This window comes from Schistocerca serialis, chromosome 1 (assembly GCF_023864345.2).
Source record: "Schistocerca serialis cubense isolate TAMUIC-IGC-003099 chromosome 1, iqSchSeri2.2, whole genome shotgun sequence".
NCBI lineage: Eukaryota > Metazoa > Arthropoda > Insecta > Orthoptera > Acrididae > Schistocerca > Schistocerca serialis.
The window spans coordinates 624,727,991-624,735,621 of record NC_064638.1 but is presented as its reverse complement, the minus strand read 5'-3'; the positions used below and the strand labels follow the sequence as shown (position 1 = coordinate 624,735,621).

At 43.8% G+C, this 7,631-nt stretch overlaps 1 non-coding gene across 1 annotated transcript; it reads right to left on the bottom strand.

Moving 5' to 3' along the window:
* Nucleotides 1-6,824: 6,824 nt before the first annotated feature.
* Trnal-caa (transfer RNA leucine (anticodon CAA)) lies at nucleotides 6,825-6,899 on the bottom strand. Its single transcript has one exon. It is a non-coding gene; the product is annotated as a tRNA-Leu (tRNA).
* Between the last annotated feature and the right edge of the window lie 732 nt (nucleotides 6,900-7,631).

Sequence of the window (7,631 nt, the reverse complement as noted above, 5' to 3'; positions counted from 1 at the left end):
ATTTATTACTGGATGACGACCACATACAAAAATGGCTTAGATGATGGTGTTATAGAGCAGTATTTCCCAAAACTGCTCTGTGACCTAATTAATAACCCACTATCCGATTTAGACTGCTAAGACAATTTAAATCACAAGTGATACATGAAATCATGTGTGTAACCGAAATAAACATTGAAACAAGTAAGAACGGTGCGCACCTAATTAGAGAGCAACAGACGGGTCCTAGAGGATGGGTTATGGAAAACCATAAAACATCATTTGTTATTAAGTACCCCCTTCAAAAACATATTAACCAACAAGAAATGCTTTCCTAAAACGGTGATGAGGCACAATCATCACTGCTTTTTTTTCAATTTAAAATGGAAATAGTATTAAAGAACATTCTTAAGAAAAATTATTTAACTCCAAATACCAATTGTTAAACAATTTTGTCATACTTCAAAATTTTAAAAGTATTACCGAAGATCAAACACATTAAATATTAGTAAATTACAACTGACCAACCCGACATGAGATAGGGGCACAAACCCACTGACGGCACAACAGACTCCAGGCGTCAACCTCTGTTCCTAACGCCCAACGACAAGGAGGCAAGTTAGAGTAAGTTGACAGCTGCAACATGTACAGCAAATACGCTCTCAAACAGTGAAGGGGTAAAATAGAACCAAAGCCACTGACTCGCCTCTGAAAGATATTACACTTAGAGAGGGTATAAACAAGAGAGTAAATAAGAAGCAAAGGTTATTTACAATGTAAAAGTAAAACAAATATCACTACAGTCTCGACAGGTGCAAAACCAGATTTCAAAACTAATATCCACGAAACAAAATGTATCTTTATCCTTCTTATATGAATGCTCTTTTCTAGCTTAAGTACTTCAATTGACCTTGTGTATTTCCTCCCCATATGTAATTTAACAGACGTAAGCGCCATTTCAGTATCATACAGAATATTCCACTTTTTCCGCTACAGAGTAGTTTTGCTATCTAAGGAGGGAGAAGCATTACTGGCTGCAAGAAGCAAGTTTCTTAAGTCTAACACAGTGGCAAAATTAAACCTAAACTTGAAATTGAGCGCAGGCCGCCAGGCTTTAAAATCAAAATCGCAGGGAAACAATAGTTTGAACTTTGACTTAAAACTGGGCGCCCGAGATAAAAAAAAAGGAAGCATGCTCTAAACAGATAGGGCAATTTCCATAGGGGAGGAAGTTGAATACATGCCAGTGGCCCCATCAAATAATCGCCAGTTAAATGCATAATGGGGAACGCAGCACAACTGAAGTAAAATTCCAAGCGAAAGGCAAGCGCCAAACTGCTTCAAAAAACTTCAGACAACCGAGACAAGTTTCCGGCGAACATTTAAAATGACGCTCACCAGTAAACAAAACGAGGCACGACCAGCGTTGACGGGTGTCCGCCTGACCCATGATCAAGGCCTTCCCGAGGGACTAGGACAGCCCGAGATACGATATGTGGCCGTCACCAAATCGCGCTAACTTTCACAGGAGGAACCTCGAAACAACGCGAACTAGCATAGTCAGGACAAGGGCAGCCTCACCAAGCGCGTCACATCCGTAACCGCACAGCCCTGTACGGGAAACGCCGGCTCACGACGCTCGCACCAGAAAATACGTAAGCAAGCGAAACTCGCCAGTTACTCCCCAAGAAGCACGTACGTCCCGCTGGACATGACTGCCAACAACTGTCCGCCTCGTATATCTCCTCCTCCCTCGCTCCATCTCCTCCTTCCTCCCACAGAGAGAGACACCGGACACTCTCCAATCTCCAAAGAAAGTGCTCGGCTCGCCGAGCGAAAGGCTTGTCGACCTTACAGCACGGCTCAAACACCAATGATTGTGATCAATAAGTAATTCATTTCATTTCTATATTTCTATACGACGGTGAAAATTATGCATAGATTTTTTGTGAGCTGAGTCCGTTGGGTGACTGTGAGAAAGCGAGGGCCACAGGTGTAGAATAGTAAGAGGGTTTTAAAATTTTTTTGTGTTTTTTGCTGAAACATAGAATTCCTGGGGCAGGTGCTGGAGGCCGAACTCAGCAATTTGTAAACTCGCATTGTAAGAAGCAGTAAAAAGAACAATTTCTAAAAAGATAGGAATCTGGAAGGGAATATGAAATCTTAAGATACTCCCAGTGAGAGGAATGTTCTGGACTCAAAGGAGTTTAGCAGCAACTGATAAGTAAGTTATGTAATGAGCTGCATAGAATTGTCTCACCAAAATAATTTTTGTACAGGGGATTAAAACTCGCAAATGTCTATGTACAAACGGAAGGGAAGCCATTTCGTAAGAGCGCAAAATTACCTTAGAAGTTTGAAAACTGCTTTTCTGTGCCCTAGGATGACTTCTGTGAACTAAAAGCTGCACAGATAACGAGTGCACTCCTTGCTCTTCTTCATTTCTTGCTTCATTTTCCAGTTTCAGCAACTTTCCTGTTTTCGTAGCCTCTTTGTTGAATCAACCTGACCTTTTTTCTTGGAAGAGTTTGCTCTATCTTCGTTCTCCAAACATTGTATCATATATTGCCCCAGAGGTATTTCAAGTCTCTCAATAACTTTTAATCCATTCCATCATTGAAAGTAATAACAGATTACTATTTACATTACCCCTCTTGCATAAGAGCAAGTCTTTGAACGTATGTTCCGAATTTTGGAATGGAATGTCTCATTAGCATTTCGATTTAATCCATCCACACACCTTTTTATTTCCTTACAAACTGAATTTATATTAGTGACCTCATTTCCATTATTTGCTGTAGATTTTGTAGGAATGAAATACACTCCTGGAAATGGAAAAAAGAACACATTGACACCGGTGTGTCAGACCCACCATACTTGCTCCGGACACTGCGAGAGGGCTGTACAAGCAATGATCACACGCACGGCACAGCAGACACACCAGGAACCGCGGTGTTGGCCGTCGAATGGCGCTAGCTGCGCAGCATTTGTGCACCGCCGCCGTCAGTGTCAGCCAGTTTTCCGTGGCATACGGAGCTCCATCGCAGTCTTTAACACTGGTAGCATGCCGCGACAGCGTGGACGTGAACCGTATGTGCAGTTGACGGACTTTGAGCGAGGGCGTATAGTGGGCATGCGGGAGGCCGAGTGGACGTACCGCCGAATTGCTCAACACGTGGGGCGTGAGGTCTCCACAGTACATCGATGTTGTCGCCAGTGGTCAGCGGAAGGTGCACGTGCCCGTCGACCTGGGACCGGACCGCAGCGACGCACGGATGCACACCAAGACCGTAGGATCCTACGCAGTGCCGTAGGGGACCGCACCGCCACTTCCCAGCAAATTAGGGACACTGTTGCTCCTGGGGTATCGGCGAGGACCATTCGCAACCGTCTCCATGAAGCTGGGCTACGGTCCCGCACACCGTTAGGCCGTCTTCCGCTCACGCCCCAACATCGTGCAGCCCGCCTCCAGTGGTGTCGCGACAGGCGTGAATGGAGGGACGAATGGAGACGTGTCGTCTTCAGCGATGAGAGTCGCTTCTGCCTTGGTGCCAATGATGGTCGTATGCGTGTTTGGCGCCGTGCAGGTGAGCGCCACAATCAGGACTGCATACGACCGAGGCACACAGAGCCAACACCCGGCATCATGGTGTGGGGAGCGATCTCCTACACTGGCCGTACACCACTGGTGATCGTCGAGGGGACACTGAATAGTGCACGGTACATCCAAACCGTCATCGAACCCATCGTTCTACCATTCCTAGACCGGCAAGGGAACTTGCTGTTCCAACAGGACAATGCACGTCCGCATGTATCCCGTGCCACCCAACGTGCTCTAGAAGGTGTAAGTCAACTACCCTGGCCAGCAAGATCTCCGGATCTGTCCCCCATTGAGCATGTTTGGGACTGGATGAAGCGTCGTCTCACGCGGTCTGCACGTCCAGCACGAACGCTGGTCCAACTGAGTCGCCAGGTGGAAATGGCATGGCAAGCCGTTCCACAGGACTACATCCAGCATCTCTACGATCGTCTCCATGGGAGAATAGCAGCCTGCATTGCTGCGAAAGGTGGATATACACTGTACTAGTGCCGACATTGTGCATGCTCTGTTGCCTGTGTCTATGTGCCTGTGGTTCTGTCAGTGTGATCATGTGGTGTATCTGACCCCAGGAATGTGTCAATAAAGTTTCCCCTTCCTGGGACAATGAATTCACGGTGTTCTTATTTCAATTTCCAGGAGTGTAGATTTTCACTTTTTTCATAGAACTTATTCTGTGCTTTAGATTATTAGCAGTCTGCTACAAATTATTACGTCTATTTCCACGAAAGCATGTCTTTCCATCTCTATAAGATGCTTTGAGATTTCTCATTTCTAAATAAAAAAGAAGCTCTTCAGAAATTACACTAAAACAGCTACATATATTACTCAAAACACTCAATGCTATATAACAATTCAAGTAAACAAACATTTCTAAAACTTGAACTTTGCGTAATACTGTAAGTACGAGAAATTTACAATGACGTTCTGCTATACTGAAGTACGAGAAATACAAGTCAAAGTAAAAGTATCAAAAAACTAACCAGACCTAATGGATAAAGTGGGCGTGAAATTTGCAAATGCCGCGCTACTCGCACCAAATGCCTTTCTGTACCCTAGGATGACTTCTGTGAAGTTAAAAACTGCCCAACTGAAGAACATATTCCTTGCTCATCTTCCTTCTTTGCTTCATTTTTTAGTTTCAGCACCTTCTCTCCATAATTCATAAACCCAATAGAGATTTTATGTTAAAATGTTCACGTTCGTACAGTTAAACGAAGATAGAAATATTTGACAATTTTTCAAAATTACGCTTTCTGAGCCCTTTTGAGGGTGGAGATCGCTAATACTATATTTATACGAACTTTGTCGCTGAACGAAATTCGGAAGGTCCACAGCGGGTGGCTAACGAGAGTCCGATGCTGGCAGAAACAGCAAGATTTTTAGAAGTCGAGCGTAGAGGTACTCCATCTTAGCGTTTCGGAGACTGAATACATCAGGGTCTGCACTACGCTGGCCGGGATAGCCGAGCGGTTCTAGGCGCTACAGTCTGGAACCGCGCGACCGCTACGGTCGCAGGTTCGAATCCTGCCTCGGGCATGGATATGTGTGATGTCCGTAGGTTAGTTAGGTTTAAGTGGTTCTAAGTTCTAGGGGACTGATGACCTCAGAAGTTAAGTCCCATAGTGCTCAGAGCCATTTGAACCATTTGTCTGCACTACAAGCGGACGATGCTTTAGCTGAGAGGTCACCAGTCTTTTTCACAGAGGGCCGGATAACTGTCGAAGTGATAAGCGCGGGCCACATCGTCATCCATTACAATTCTTGCAAGGCAGAACGGAAACTCTGGGAAAAAGACGAAAACTTGAGTTCAACATTCCGTGTAAAAATAAGGAAAACCAACATATTTATTTACTGAAAAAAGGCGTGGTTAGGAAAAAGATAGTGCCATGTGACCTAGTGTACATATATCCGAATCTCGTAAACCAAGGAGCAAAGCACATAATGAGAGTTGTAAAACGTTTGGGTTTCAAGATATCATCAATGTTTGGTCTGGTATTGCTGCATCCAGTCAAGAGAATTGCTTCCAAACCTCCTTGAGTTAATTCTGTTCGATGGTCTAACTTAGGATACTGATTTTTGAAAATGGTTACACAGACATAAATAGTTCAAAACACTGATGCCTCACCAACGGGAAATTTCTTCAGTTTCTGAAACTCGACATCAAGTAAGCAGTGATAAAATTCAACTTGTTTTCCTTCTCTGTGGTTCTCTTTAGCAAGTCATTTCTTTTGAAAATAAGTGAGCTCCAATTGTAGTTCAACTGGAACACCATCAAGGTTATAATGAAATGAATTCTGGAACAGAAGAACGCCACTCTCAGATGCGTAAATCTCTCCAAAATGCGTCAAGTCATGAATAGTATTTTCGGAAAATTAAGGATAATGTCTTCAGGTATTGTAGCACAAAACTCTCTAAAACAGTGAAAATGAGCTTTCCTCTTAAAGTTGTAATAGAAACAATAACACCTTTCCCTGAAATCCCTTGATGATTCTGTAGAGATCACAGACAACATTGTTGCTTTCCCTGAAGTTTCAAGTTCAAATGATTCACGTTGGTTGTAATATCGATCCAAAATGACAACTTTGGCAACGGTGGATCATCTCTATCTTTCTCAGTGACAGAAACATATGTTTCCCCTCGCAGATTGTATAAACGAAACAGAACTTTAACGCAATTGAGCCACCTCCCTTCTGTGTGATAAAGCAAATCACAGAATTGGTAATCAGTTTCTTTAGGAAACGCGAGGAACCGTCGGTGAATGAGTGTTTGTTCCCGAATAAAGTTGTCAGTAGAAAAGAGTGCTTTAAAAACGAAATAAAATATATCTTCGTCTTTCCCACAGATTACTTGTTGGTACATGATGCAATGCATGAACAGAGAGCCCGAAATTTGCACATCTTCCAACTGAGTGCTGATATGGAACTTCCTGGCAGATTAAAACTGCATGCCGGACCGAGACTCGAACTCGGGAACACTGCCTTTCGCGGGGCAAGTGCTCTACCAACTGAGCTACCCAAGTACGACTCACGCCTCGCCCTCACAGCTCTACTTCCGCCAGTACCTCGTCTCCTACCTTCAAACTTTACAGAAGCTCTCCTGCGAACCAAGCAAGACTAGCACTCCTGAAAGAAAGGATATTGCAGAGACATGGTTAGCCACAGCCTAGGGGATGTTCCCAGAAAGAGATTTTCACTCTGCAGCGGAGTGTGAGCTGATATGAAACTTCCTGGTAGATTAAAACTGTGTGCTGGACCGAGACTCGAACTCGGGACCTTTGCCTTTTGCGGGCAAGTGCTCTACCAACTGAGCTACCCAAGCACGACTCACGCCCCACCCTCACAGCACACAGTTTTAATCCGACAGGAAGTTTCATATCAGCGCACACTCCGCTGAAGAGTGAAAAATCATCCTGAGTACTGATAGTTGAATATAGTAAACGTAAAGCACATAGCAACCAGGAGGTCTCCGCACTTTTGAACATCTCCTTGTACTCTAAACATAATATTTAAATTGATACTGTATCTCATCTTGTGTTCGAAACATTTTCTGAAAGAAATCTAAGTACCGTCGGCGGGCCGGATGAACAGAGGTAGTTTGGAGACCCCTGCTATAGCTGATGGTAATTCTGAGACGCTGTCCCAGAGCCTATCAGAGATGCTAGGACCGAACTTTCAGCTGGCACTTCAGCCGTTCTCTACATCTGAGTTTTAGAACGATAGTGCGCATATGCAGCATTTGCACACGACGTGAAGAGGCGGACGCGAAATCGTTTGTTTCTAGTTACAGGCTTTTTTCTAAATTAAATCATACATTCAGGTAGCTGAACTCAACATGCTCTTCGGCAAGGGTGCTGGTGCTCACATGTATTTTTCTAGGTCTTTCTTTTAATCTGTTCGCTAATTCAGCAATCAATGTCGGTTTACATAACATAGGTAATTGTACTTCATTATCATCATTTACTTTCCTTTGTTACCTGACGGTGTCAAGGTATTATTGTGTACGTTTAATAATCCATTTGAACAATTCTGCCTTTAATAATGACTTTTATTGT